Source organism: Taeniopygia guttata, chromosome 1A (assembly GCF_048771995.1).
Source record: "Taeniopygia guttata chromosome 1A, bTaeGut7.mat, whole genome shotgun sequence".
NCBI lineage: Eukaryota > Metazoa > Chordata > Aves > Passeriformes > Estrildidae > Taeniopygia > Taeniopygia guttata.
Genome location: NC_133025.1, coordinates 69,043,746 through 69,056,294, shown reverse-complemented (window position 1 = coordinate 69,056,294; position 12,549 = coordinate 69,043,746). Strand labels below are relative to the sequence as shown.

General features: G+C 40.8%; 1 protein-coding gene across 36 annotated transcripts in view; it reads left to right on the top strand.

Moving 5' to 3' along the window:
- CACNA1C (calcium voltage-gated channel subunit alpha1 C) overlaps positions 1-12,549 on the top strand; it is a 452,642-nt gene that overhangs the window by 318,281 nt on the left and 121,812 nt on the right. The gene's annotated exons all lie outside the window — the stretch shown is intronic.

Here is a 12,549-nt window from a genome sequence, read left to right as displayed (position 1 = left end):
TCATTTATCTGTTGTGGCTAAGTGTTGCAGGCTCTTTCCACATGGTTAGTTCCTTTGAAAGCAAAGGTTTCTCAGGGAAAGCAGTGCTACAGTATGGGAGGAGGGCCAAATCAGCTCTCTTGTACCTTAAGGGGACCATCTGTAACTCCATTGAAATCAATGGGTTTGTGTTTGCTTTTGCCAGGCTGGATTAACCTCTCAGACGTTTCTTCTAAGGGTGTTATTTCTTATGCTTCTTTTTTGGAGTTGGCAAGGTGTTTGTACAAAGTTCAAAGTCACCAACAAGCCCTTATTAGAAATGCTGAAGAAGGAGGTGTTTGAGTAAGCAGTGCTTCCCCAACATTTCATTACCTTTACTGAATCTTCTGCCACCTTCTCTTTTACCAACACCGGTTGTGCAACACTTCAGAACCACTCAGCAGTTGTCATTGCTGGTTGTACATTTGGGAAATGTCAGACTTGGAACCTTTACACAGCCCATGGACAATGGTTCTGCTTTTGGCTTTCATCATGGGAATGTGCATTTTCTTTGTTTGATTTTGGAAGAGAAGACATGAAACATGTCCCTAGATGTCATCCTTCTTAGCAAGCAATCAAAATCTATGGGATGATCCCACATTCCAGTAACAGGAAGATTGGACATGGGAAAGTTGTGCCTTTCGTTCTTCAGCAAGATTTTTAATAGGTGTTCATGACCTTTAGAATATTAGTAACCACTATTACTGCCAAAACAATGAAATTCTTTCAAAAAAAAAAAAGAGTCTTTAATATCAGGTTATACCCATAATACTTAGGTATCTGGACTTAAATGAGTCACTGTGGTGACTTGCTCAGATTTTTCCCAAATCAGATTATTATGATTTTTATGCTGATGTTTCACAGCTCATATAATTTACTTTCACAATTTAGCCTCAGCAACCATTCAGAAATAACTGTATTAATCATGTCCAAAATTTGCTGCTCAGTGGCACACCATACGTTAATAAATCAGATGAGGATTCACTGCATGTACTGTTGAGTGTGGTCAACCCATATTTGAGCTACCAAGCTCCTTTTATGGGTGGTGATATTAAGAACTGAAAGGTAATGCATTTCCAGCTTGCTGAAAGTTCCTCCCAGTCAATTTGTTAAGGTGAGTTTTGTAAGACATGGTTTATCAAAATTAGTCCTCTCACATCTGAGTCAGAAAAACTGAGAAGTATTGGTTTCAGCTTAAGATAATATCACAGAAAAGGTACTGTGAGTAAGTGACAGGGCAGGGCATTTTGTGTAGGGTGAGGTTTCTTTTTGGTGCATTATCTCCTGGGTTGAATATTTTGGCTTTCTTGCCAGCAGTCAATCACCAGTAGGGTTAAATTGAAAGAGAAAGATGGTATTATTTCCTTTCCAAAGACCATCTACAAAATAAGTAAAGGACGGATGGCACAGATGTAAATTCCCTCATGAATCCCTTTGGCTTGAGTGTTCCCAAGACATTTGAATCCCACCTACTCCCAGTCCAAGCTTTGATCACCAAGACTCCGATATCTTCCTTGTTTTCTGGTGTTTAGCTCAGTTGCCTCCTGTGCACCTTCAGCGTCTTTTCTTCAAGTGCTCATCAAAACTCATCACTTTCTGTTTCTAGTGCAGCATACTGAACTCCATGGCTGATTCTTACTGCCCTTTCAAGCACACTTTGTTCAGTGACTAATTAATGTTGACTTTTGAGGTATCAGCCCTGAGAGTTTCAAATGACACCACTGGAGCACACAGGGGAGATCAGACATCCTTAAACTGCTCAATAAACTTCAGGTGTGGCCTTTACATCAGTGGTGTTGTACTGATGCTCAGAAGATATGTGCTCCTGCCTGACCTCTGACAGTGATTCACACTGATACTTTAAAGAAGTCACATCAGTTTTTGCTTCTTTGTTTTTCCCTGGGTGGTTGTTTGGGGGTTTGGCTTTTTTTTTTTCTTTTAATAAAGAGTATCAGAATAGTTCAGAAGTTCAAATAAAAGATACTTATTAATCTAGAGACTCAGCTAACGTAAGTTCTGAGACTCAGCAGTTTACACCATCTGGGCTCTGACCCAGGTAGTCTACCTAAACTGAATCATCCCAAACACAGAGAACATATGTTTCCCATCTTTTCTTTGTCCTTGGCAGCTACAGAGGCAGATTTTGCTGTGTTTTAACTTCGTAGAGAGTGCTACCTGCTTGTCAGCATGGGCACTGCCTCCTGTAAAACATAGGACACAAGATGGAAGGGAAGAGAAACTCACTTGCATCCCCTTTTGCTTTGACTGCCTGTGACAGTCTTAGGGCATCACCAGTCATATTTTGCATATGCTGCTGCTTTCCCGAGGCTCTCAAACCTTGCCCAAAGCCTCACTGGGTGTTTGCAGCCCTTAATGAAGTTACCAAGTCTGAGGATACAATGGAGAGGACCTTAGTGAAGGACAGGGTAAAAAAGCAAGATAAATGCAACCAGAGTTGGACCACCTGTGCAGTCTTTAGCTCTTCTCTCCATGGCAGAGGTCTTGGCATTTTGCTGAGGGAGATCATCACCACTTGTTGCTCTCCTGGATTGAGAGACATTCACAGAACCAGCTGAGTTAATTCCCAGTCTTTTGAAGAAGTACCACATTTAAGGCAGTTTTTCCATGCTGTTTGCAAACATGGATTTGCCATTATGACAGATGTGAGGTGGGAAATGTGAGAAGGTTTCTGGGGGCTGTTTGTCTTGATGGTTTTGTTCTGTGCTCTTCCCCTGATGTGCCTTCCACACAGGAAGAAATCTTTAATTTGATGGAGGGGAGAAACACATCATGTCACAGAACAGCTACTGAATTCAAAATTATATCATGGCAAAGAAAACTGTCCCTCCTGTTGCCACAGTTACTGGGAGTCCCTAAATTAAAAAGCCCACTGCTTTGTAATGGCATTCCATGATTCCAGACAATTAATTCTTCTTGTTAAGTCATATCCAACGTAGCACTGTAAATTCAATAACTGATTTGCAAGTAGCTTACCCGATTAAAATTAAAAGTATAATCATTCTTCAAGGCCCTATTGTAATGGATGTAGATAACTTAAGTTTTCGTGTAGCACAGCAGAAAAAAACCCAGTACAAATCAATATGTTGCCTATCAAAATCATATAATATTTCAGATGGTACATTAAATAATGAAATATATGTGTCTGTACATGCAGATTTATGCCTCTGTTGAAGTGGGAATAGTGCAGAATTGAAGACAAAAAGTACAGACATACAGGCAGGTTTTAAAATATATATTAAAATGAATCAGTTTAAAAAGAAATAGTCCTCAATCTTCACCTTCAGAGCATTGCTGTAGTACCTAAATGACCTTTGGAAACATTTATTAACATCTGCGATCGCTGCCTCTAAGGAATCAATGACAACCTAACTTTTTGGTGGACTATAGGTTTTGTCTCACTCTTTCAACCACTGTTAGTTTTGAACATCACCATAGCTAGGAATTAGACTGCATTTAATCACAGGTTTATGAGAATCTTCCCTAGAAGAAAATTATTTTGAGACAAGGAAGAACTTTTCATCAGAAAAAGCAAAATTTCAGAAGAAAGTGATACCTCTTAGACCATTACAGCTTTTGGAAAATCTTTGTCTTTCATGGGAACAATTCGTGCTTCTGCACATCAAGCCATAAATGAGAACAGGAGAGATTGTAGTTTTAATAGGGGGGAAGACTTTTAGAGCTCTAGAAATAGAAGCCTCAGTAATTTCAACCCAAACAGGGCTTTATTCCCAAGAACTTCAATAGTAGTTTGACTCTGTTATGTAACAGGGAGAAAAGCATGACCACCTGTCCTTAAAAGTCCATTTTAGAATTTATCTGTCCAATTCCTGTTAACTTCCTTTTGCATCGTCAATTTAAGCAGCACCACAAAGAGACTGTGTTGATTTCAGTGAGGTTATGTGCAAAACACCCTCCACAGACTTGAATGAAAGGTGTCACTAAATTATGTGCAACCCTTTGGGAAAGTTGGTGATGGGGAGCTGTTGGATAGAGAGAGCTTTGTGTACAGATCTAATCATGATACCAAGATAAAAAACACCAACTTCAGTTTGTACATTTGTTCAATTTGTGTATTTAGTAATTTCATATGTCAGCCTGCTCAGTGGCCTCCAAATCCTGTGTTTAGTGTACTGACAAGCAAGTGGCTTATTACTTTCAGTCTGAAATAAAATATTATGGTCTCTAAGGTAGGAAGGATTTTCAAAGGCTTGGGTTACAAGCTAGAATTTCAAAGCGGCCTGAAATACTCTTGGTCCATCTTCTGCAATGAAATTTAATGGGCAAGTGTACAGCTGGGGAATCAACGTGGAAGATGAAGAAGGGAAAATGAGAGAGTGGATATTTAAAAGATATCTATTTTACATCCTGTCTTGACCCTCACTGCCTTAAAACCCCTGTCTTCGTACTGTATGAACAAAAAGATGCTGTTCTGAGTTAATTTCTGTTTAGCAGAGCATACATGAACTTGTCTCTCAACAGCAAACTAGTTCATCCTGTATTATTCTAGTTTCATCCACAGAACCTGTCCTGATGTATTTTTCATACACATGGAAGGACATGGACAACCACCCATTGACAGGCAGGTACAGATATTGTCAAAAAGCAATTAAACTCCACATGGGGCTTGCATGGAATTTAAGATCATCTAAACAAAAGCTCTAAGAGGCACAGGCTGGAAAATGAAAACCTTATTAATTTAATTCCTCCAATACCAGTTGGTGGCTTGGGAAAGGCATGATAGAACATGGTTGTATTTTGCTTTCCGTATTTAAATACAAGGAAATCTATGCCAGTCTTGTAAAATGATTTATTATCTGTCAACACCTCATCTAAAGAGGAAGAAAGCACAATCTCTTCTACTTTTATCATTGTCCACTGATGTGGAAAATAATCATCTGGTAACCAAGAAGAGATTGGCTGCAGTGCTAACAATTTGTAGGCATTTCACACGGGCATCTAATATGTACTTCACAAGTTTAGTAACTGGGATAGATCTATTCTCTTTCAGCTGGAGACAGAGGGACAAAAGTGCTTTTTGGCATTCACCAGTTTGTTCTAGGTGAAAAAAAAATCCATGTATTAATGTGCAGAGGTTCCAACATTTGGTTTACTTGACAGGAGTGACAGCAGCTCCTGGCTCTGTGCTGTGCCCAATAGAAAATTGCCCCAGTGGCTTTTTCCTACCTTTTCATCTTTTGAAGCAGCTCATACACTGCTCTTAATATAAATACCAGAGTTTGAGGACACCTAACAAAAGGCCTTTGTAAATGATAAGTCAGCTTTGTTTTTGTTGTGTGGTTCTTCATAGAGAAGCTCAGGTTGCAAAATGCAGCATGGGTTTGTGCTACAGATGTCAAGCTTGGGTCTATAATTAGGATGCTGCCTAGAAAAAGCTTCTGGGACATTAATTCTCACATTCGGCTGAATCACTCCTACAGCGTTCAGGCAAAAATGGTACTGAAATTCCTGGGGATTTTGCCTGGGTAAGGACTTGGGCTCCAATGGGTTTCATCCAAGGTCAATAACAAAATTGCTCATGTCAGCACTCGACAAGGTTGCCCAATGTGAGGCCTTGGAGCACAGAGGCTTCTCAGTGCTCACACATTACTCCAATATTGTGTAACTGGCATCCACCAAAGGGAGAGAGCCTGAGGTATTTGGGGTCTGAAATCACTTACAGCACTGAGGAGTCCACAGAGTGTGTTTGCCCAGTGCATCATTCCACTGCTAGAATGCAGTTGTAGCTGGCATGAATTCAATCCACAGACATTGCAAGCATGTGGTTTCCATAACTATATTGAAATAAATGTGTGGTCAGATCCAGGTAAACTCTGATATCCTAAAAAGGAAAAGCTGTACATATCAGTAATAATAATAATAATAATAATAATAATAATAATAATAATAATAATAATAATAATAATAATAATAAAAAAAGCATTTGTGAGGCTTTATAGTGACCCTGCAGGTAGTTGTGGTAGCAGACTACAGAGGACAATGATCCTCAGTGATGTAGGTGAAAGTAAAGCTGCCATTTCCAAGCATCATTTTCACTGTGTAATTTCTGCGCAGCTCAAGTAACAAAGAAAAAGATTATTTAGGGTGATTCTTCTTCCACCTTTTCATCAGTATCAACAAAACTATGATGTCAACATTTGGCTTTTTCTTATTGGAATAAAATCAAAATTCAGAATGGATTTTCTTCCTGACTTTCTTCATATGTTGCCATTTTTTTATTGTGAGTGAAAAAACAAGGATACAGTAGATCCTTATCCTTAAGTGTTTTGTCTTTCTCCCTTTCCAAGAGGAAATACTTGGGAAAAAAGTTATTCATCTCAACAAAGTGAAATTTAAAAGTTGGGGGTTTATATTATGCTTTAAAATGCTTTAGCTACAACATTAGTTCTTGAAATATGTGTATGCAGGCTGATATTTGGAGAGGGGTGAAAGGGGTGAAATAATTTTCTGGACTCCTTTGTCCAATTAAAAAAAAAAAAAAAAAGACACAGGAAAGCTAAATTATATTCTCAGGATCACTCACCCCCACGGTGCCAGTGGCACAGGCTCTCACACCATTTTCTAACCTCTAGAGCAGAAAGAGCAGAATTTTGATCTTGGATTACATCACATAAGCCATTTCCAAGTTTGATCAGGGTAGTTTTCAGCTATTTTCCTTCTCTGGCAACTCACAGTAGTCATATTAATCATGTTATGAAATACAGGGGGTTTTTTTGTTTTGGTTTTTTTTTTTTTTGGTGTTTTTTTTTCTTTGTTCCCCTGAATGTATGGATGGTTCACCCCATGTAAGTGAATCAAAAGGTCTGGTTTTCTGGTATTTGTTAGTAATATAATTTAATAACCCAGCCTTTAGCAAAAGCAGCTTTTAGGTTCATTGTCCTGTAGATTTCACAACTTCCCGGTTTTTCTTTCTTTCTGCCTCAAAGGAAGATTTGATCATAAAATAAAAAGCAAGCAACCATTTGAAAATCTTTTCCCCCTTTATTCTCTGCTGGAAAGTTACTGCTGGGTGGGTAAATCCCACCTAACCAACAAGATGTTAAAGCAGTTTAGCTCAAGCCTGCATTTTCTATCAAAGCACAAGTGTGGAGAAAACAATGTTTTCTTTGTTTGAACAGGGAGCAAAAGAAGAAGCTGCTGGTATTCAGGACAAAGCCGTGGCCAATGTAACAACCTGTAATTCAGCAGTAATTTGTTCCAACAGGATATTAGCAGTCCTGATATAATTTGGTGAAGAGGGAAGTGTTTCTAGGAATTAGGGAAATTCCCCTATTTTGGGAAGATGGGCTAAATTCAGGCAGCTCATTGAGTGAGTGCTGGTGAATACTGACAGCTCTGAGAGAATTAGCTGATCCTAAGAAGGTCACTGTGATGAGCACCAAATCTCATGGTGCCACTTCTGCATGGGAGAATGGATGCCAGCATGGAGACCAAACTCCAAAACTTTGCTGATTTTTACCCACAAGCTCATTTTTTTCTTCTTGCTCCCTTGCAGGCATCAAAGGTTACAGCAATTAGATAAGCTTCTAGGTTACTGCAGTTTACATCTTGAGGAAAAATAAAAACCTCTTCTTGTAATATCCTCTCTGATTAAAAAAATTCTGTGGGGATCTACGAGTGCTGTTGCTGTCTTGCAGCTGAGAATTTGGCCTGTCTTGTTCAACTCACAGGTCCTTCCAGTTCCTCCCTTTCCTGGTTCTTGTGTCCTGAAGCATAAACAACTTTATACTGAGAACTGCTGGAGTAGTGGTGTGTGACCAGCTATAGCATATAGAGACTGACATTAATGTTGATAGGGCATTAAGTTTATCCACTATAAAAGCTATTTCCCTAGCAAAGACTGACTGGTAAAATAACACCTCTGGTTTTCCTGCTGGAAGAGAGACTTCTGTGGGTGTAGGAATTCTCTTGTAGTACCAGTTTCTTACATAGAAATATCTCTGAAGGTAAGGCTTTAGAGGGAATCCTTTGTTTATATAGCAAAGACACCTTTGTGAAAATAATTTAATCTCTATCTGCCCTGTTGGCAAGTGAGTCTTGAAGCTGTCAAGATTAATCCATTGACACTGGTTGTTTTACTCAAGAGAGGACATCAGTCTGTGAGAAAGCTGCCTTTGCATACCTTCTGATGAACTGCTTTATTTCCCATGGTTAGAGAGGCACAGAAGGAATTTGGTACCAGTACCTCCACAGAAAAGTTTTGGAAGAAATGCCACAGATCCCCAAGCTGAGTATTCATAGAGCAAGACCATTTTTTATTGAATTTTTTTAAGCAGATGCCTAAAGTGTGTTCTTAAATCTTTGCAAGGACACTTATAAAGTGGTTTCAAAAACTGTGGAGTATTCAGCAGTTCCTGCTGAAGTCAGCAAGAATGGCCCACGGTCAGTGTTTTAAAACAAGTTACCATTGCAGATGTAGTCTCAAGAGACTCTTCACTGAGAAGAAAGCACTGGTGAGCAGGACTGATAGCTGAACTCCTGAGCATTGTTTTGATGTGGTATGAAGAGCTGTCAGGAGAGGGGCTGTGGTGTCCAGGAACGGTAGCTGAGGGACATGAAGCATGTGTTTTGAGTTAGAAACAACTGCTGGGGATGAGAACCAGTTTTATTACAGTAATGTCAGCCAAGATCAAAGCCACAGTGTGTCTGGCATTGTATATACAGAAATTAAAAGTATGATATATGTATTTCCTTTTCACAGGAAATCAAAACTAGTAGAGATGGGGTTCAGCTGACTAAACACATTAATCTAATGCCAATTCAGACACCTCATCATACCCAAGACTCATTGTGCACTGACAAGTCAAATATAGCAGCTGAGGATTGTACTCTTGCAGTGTGATAGTTGGAAGGAATATCCCAAATAGGGTGTCAAAAATGTCATCCAGTGCCTCAGAAAAGGCAATCGAGTGTGGTTAGTCGAAAGACATGTAGGAAAAGTTTAGTATGAGTAGAACCTTCAATACTGATCCTGTAAGCTGAATGTCTTAAAAGAGTGTGATGGAACCAGCTGTAACAGAAATTGTTCTGGTATTATGTTTTTTTCCTTCCTTATCTAAGTGTTTATTCATCATGACCTACCTCTTTGTCTTCGCTTATTTATTTTATGTTATAATCAAAGATTCATGTGCAGAGAGGTAAATACTGAAGCTGAGACCAAGAGCTCTGTTTGGGAAGGGCTCAGAGCAGGAAGTCTGGAAGAGGCTGAGGGATGCAGGAGGTGCTTTAGCAGAGCTCTCCTGGGGAAACTCTCATTTCTTCCACCTTGCCCAGCCCTGACTGCCAGGCAGCTTGAGTTGTTCATCACTTGCTTAAGTTGATTCACAAGCAAGCACACAAGCAAGCAAAGATAAAAGAATTTTGTTTTGAACACAAGTGAGGCTAGCACACTGACCCTGCTGTTGCACGGGCAGCGCATCGGAGCTGTGCAATGAGCTGGGGCTGACAGGAGATCTGAGGCACAGCTCAGACAGGGAGTCTTGGTGACATTACACAGCTGAACTGGCGCATATGTAACCAAACTGGCAGCCAGTGCTGAGCAGCTGAGGAGAATGGACAGCTGTGAATGGCACCCAGCCCTTTCCAGTGCCTTGGGAAGCCTGGGAAGCTTGCAGCAGGACCCTGCTGCAGGCACAGCTCCAAGGGAGCAGCAGTCACACCCTCACTCTGTGCCTGCTCCCTTCTGCTTGCTGGCTATCCACTCAGTACAGTCTGCTAATGGGATAAAAATCTCTGCTGTATCTCTTGTGTTTGCTCCTGGGGAGAAAAGCAGGTCTCTGCATGCCAGTTATCTCGTAGACAACATCAAGCCTGGAGACGTGGCGGGGGAAGGAAAATGCTTCCAACTGAGGGACTGAACTGAAAATAGCTGTGGCACTGAGTCTACCTGCTGATGACAGCAGCTCTTCAGTTAGCAGGATTTTAGAGACAAGACAACAGATTAGAGAACTGGCCTTTTAAATCTGGAGGCCTAAATTCAAATTCAGATTTAGTGCCCACAGGTGTTCATAGGGCTGCTCACGTCCTCATCCCCATTTACAGAGTTCACAAATCACAGCATGATGCATCTCCCTTCTCCTTTTCCACTCGAGACATGTCAGTCCAGGTTCAAACTATAAAGGACTTGTAGTGACCCCAAGGGTAGGGGTCCCTTTGGATCAGGGAGAGGATGTTACCAGCTACATTCAAATCCCTCATCTGAAGTGACAGAAGGGTTAAGCATCAGAACAAGGATGCAGTGGCAGAGCTGCTGGATCCTCACAGATGTGCAGATCAAAATGTAAGTGTATTATGTGGCTGTTTGAAGAACCAGGGCTATGCCAGGTCATGAATTACTTGTTTTAACAGAGCTGTGTGAGGGCAGCTTGCATAACACCTGCCCACACTAAGCTTAACTCAAGCTGTTGTTATCAGTCCCTGACTCTCCTGCATGCTGGAAGTATTTGCAAACCAGGAATCTATTATTTCAAGGCCACTATGAAATGCTTAATTTTTTGGCTCAGGGTAACTAGCCTATTCTCAGTGTCTTGCTCAAGAGGTAGAAAAGCTTTAATCATATGTTTGACAAGCTAACTTTAGAGGCAAGGCTCTTTAACTTCAATTTTTGCTTTTCTCCTGGCTGCACAGTAATGCATAGCCTGCCCAGCTAGCATGTCTCGTGCTTCTGACTCATGATATTGTGATTATAGTGTCTAGTATCAGACTAGTCAATATGTTAGCAAAAGTGTCTGAAAGAACACCACATGCAGGAGCAGCACACAAAATCACAAGCATTTTATTTACTAGGCACAGAAGAAATGTAACAGATCAGAGTTTCAAAACAGAATTTTATGCACATTTGGGAATAGGAGAGGTGAGCTCCATGTCAGGTCATGAGGCTGGATTGAATCTGTTCTGTGTGATGCAAGAATACAACTCCAAGGGGCCGAAGCTTTCACAGAGCCCTGGCTCTGGAGAGACCTAAATCTCATGTATGTGTTACTGTATCTGTTGATCAGTGAACTGAATTGCTTGATTGTTTGCCATCAAGGAAAGCATCATCCATAAGCCTTCTCACACATCCCACATGAATCCTGCTATTAGAAAATGCCTCCACTTGCTGAGTGCTCATCTCAGTCAGGCACTGTCTGTTCAGAAGGACAGGGCCTAGCTGCTGATTTTTCTTCAGAAGATTAATGCTTAAATATTTTAAACGCTACTCCTAAAGTGAGTGCAGGGAGCACACAGTACTCTTCCAGCTTGCAGAGTGGTATTTCAGATTAAAATTCTCAGTCACTTTTTCTTTCCCACCGTCTCTTTGCCTGTGTCCCAGTCACTACCCAGTTGTTCTGCCTGTCTTTTGAAATAATGCAGCCCAGTTTTTCCCTCACATTCACTTTTCTTTGTGTTTTTGGGGGATTTTTATGGTTGCTTTTTTTTGGGGGGGGGGCAGGTTCTCTTTTTGTTTGGTTTTGGTTTGGTTTTTTTGGTGGGTTTGGTTTTTGGTGGGGTTTTTTTTGCTGGGTTTTTTGGGGGTTTTTTTTTGTGTGTGTGTGTTTGTTTTTGGTTTCATCTGCCAACAAGAGCCAGACTCCTGGATAATACTTTCCTTCTTCTATACCAGAAAATATACACATTCTCATTGGCACAATTCCTGCCTAAGGTCCCTGGTTGTAGAGCTGTGCAGGCTTCCTCTGGGGAAAATGTCCATTGTGAGCTCCCAGGGCATGATCTCCCACCCACTGCACCCCCCAAAACAGTCCCTGCTGTCCTGACCTATCCTCTTATGTGCTCTAGATCACAAATTGTAGGCCACTCACTGAGTTCTCAGCATCACCCACCTTGAAATGGCTTTTGACAGGCAGGAATGTCATAAAACAGCCAGAGCTGCATCTCAGTCACTTTGAAGCTTAGCAGCCCAGGTGTAAAGCAGACACCTAACCTCCCTGGAGAGTTTCTGATGACCTAAGCAGATCAGCTTGGAAGTAGCTTCTATAATTTCTTTTGCTTCTCCCGGACTCTGCAGGGAAGATGGATTCACGGGGCTGTGCACTGCAAGAACAAAGATGCTGCTGCTGAAGGAGAGATCCTAATCAGAGTTACCACCCCATCATGCAGGTGTATATTTGTGTAGGTGGGCAGATGTTCCCAGTGAACAGGAACTGCAGAATGGGCTGCAGTTTTAAAGCAGCACATGGGCTGCTTTAAAACCAAATTTATGCTTAAAACCTATGTCCTGTCTATTTTCATTAATAACTGCCAGTGAGAAATATTAATAACTTTATGATTATTAGAGGCACAAAATGCAGAGGGATTTTTTTTAGTGGTTTTTACTGTCTCAAGGGCATTTCCTTTGTCATTAGTTATTTTGCTCATGATCAATGTTTGTATCACTTCCCAACACATTATCTGCAGTTTTTGCAGCTCTCATGCCCCCATTTCCAAGGCGCCTGCAAGACCAGCCTGCAATAATGGAATCCTTCTGTTTTTCTAGTGAGATGGTCCTGCTTTTTT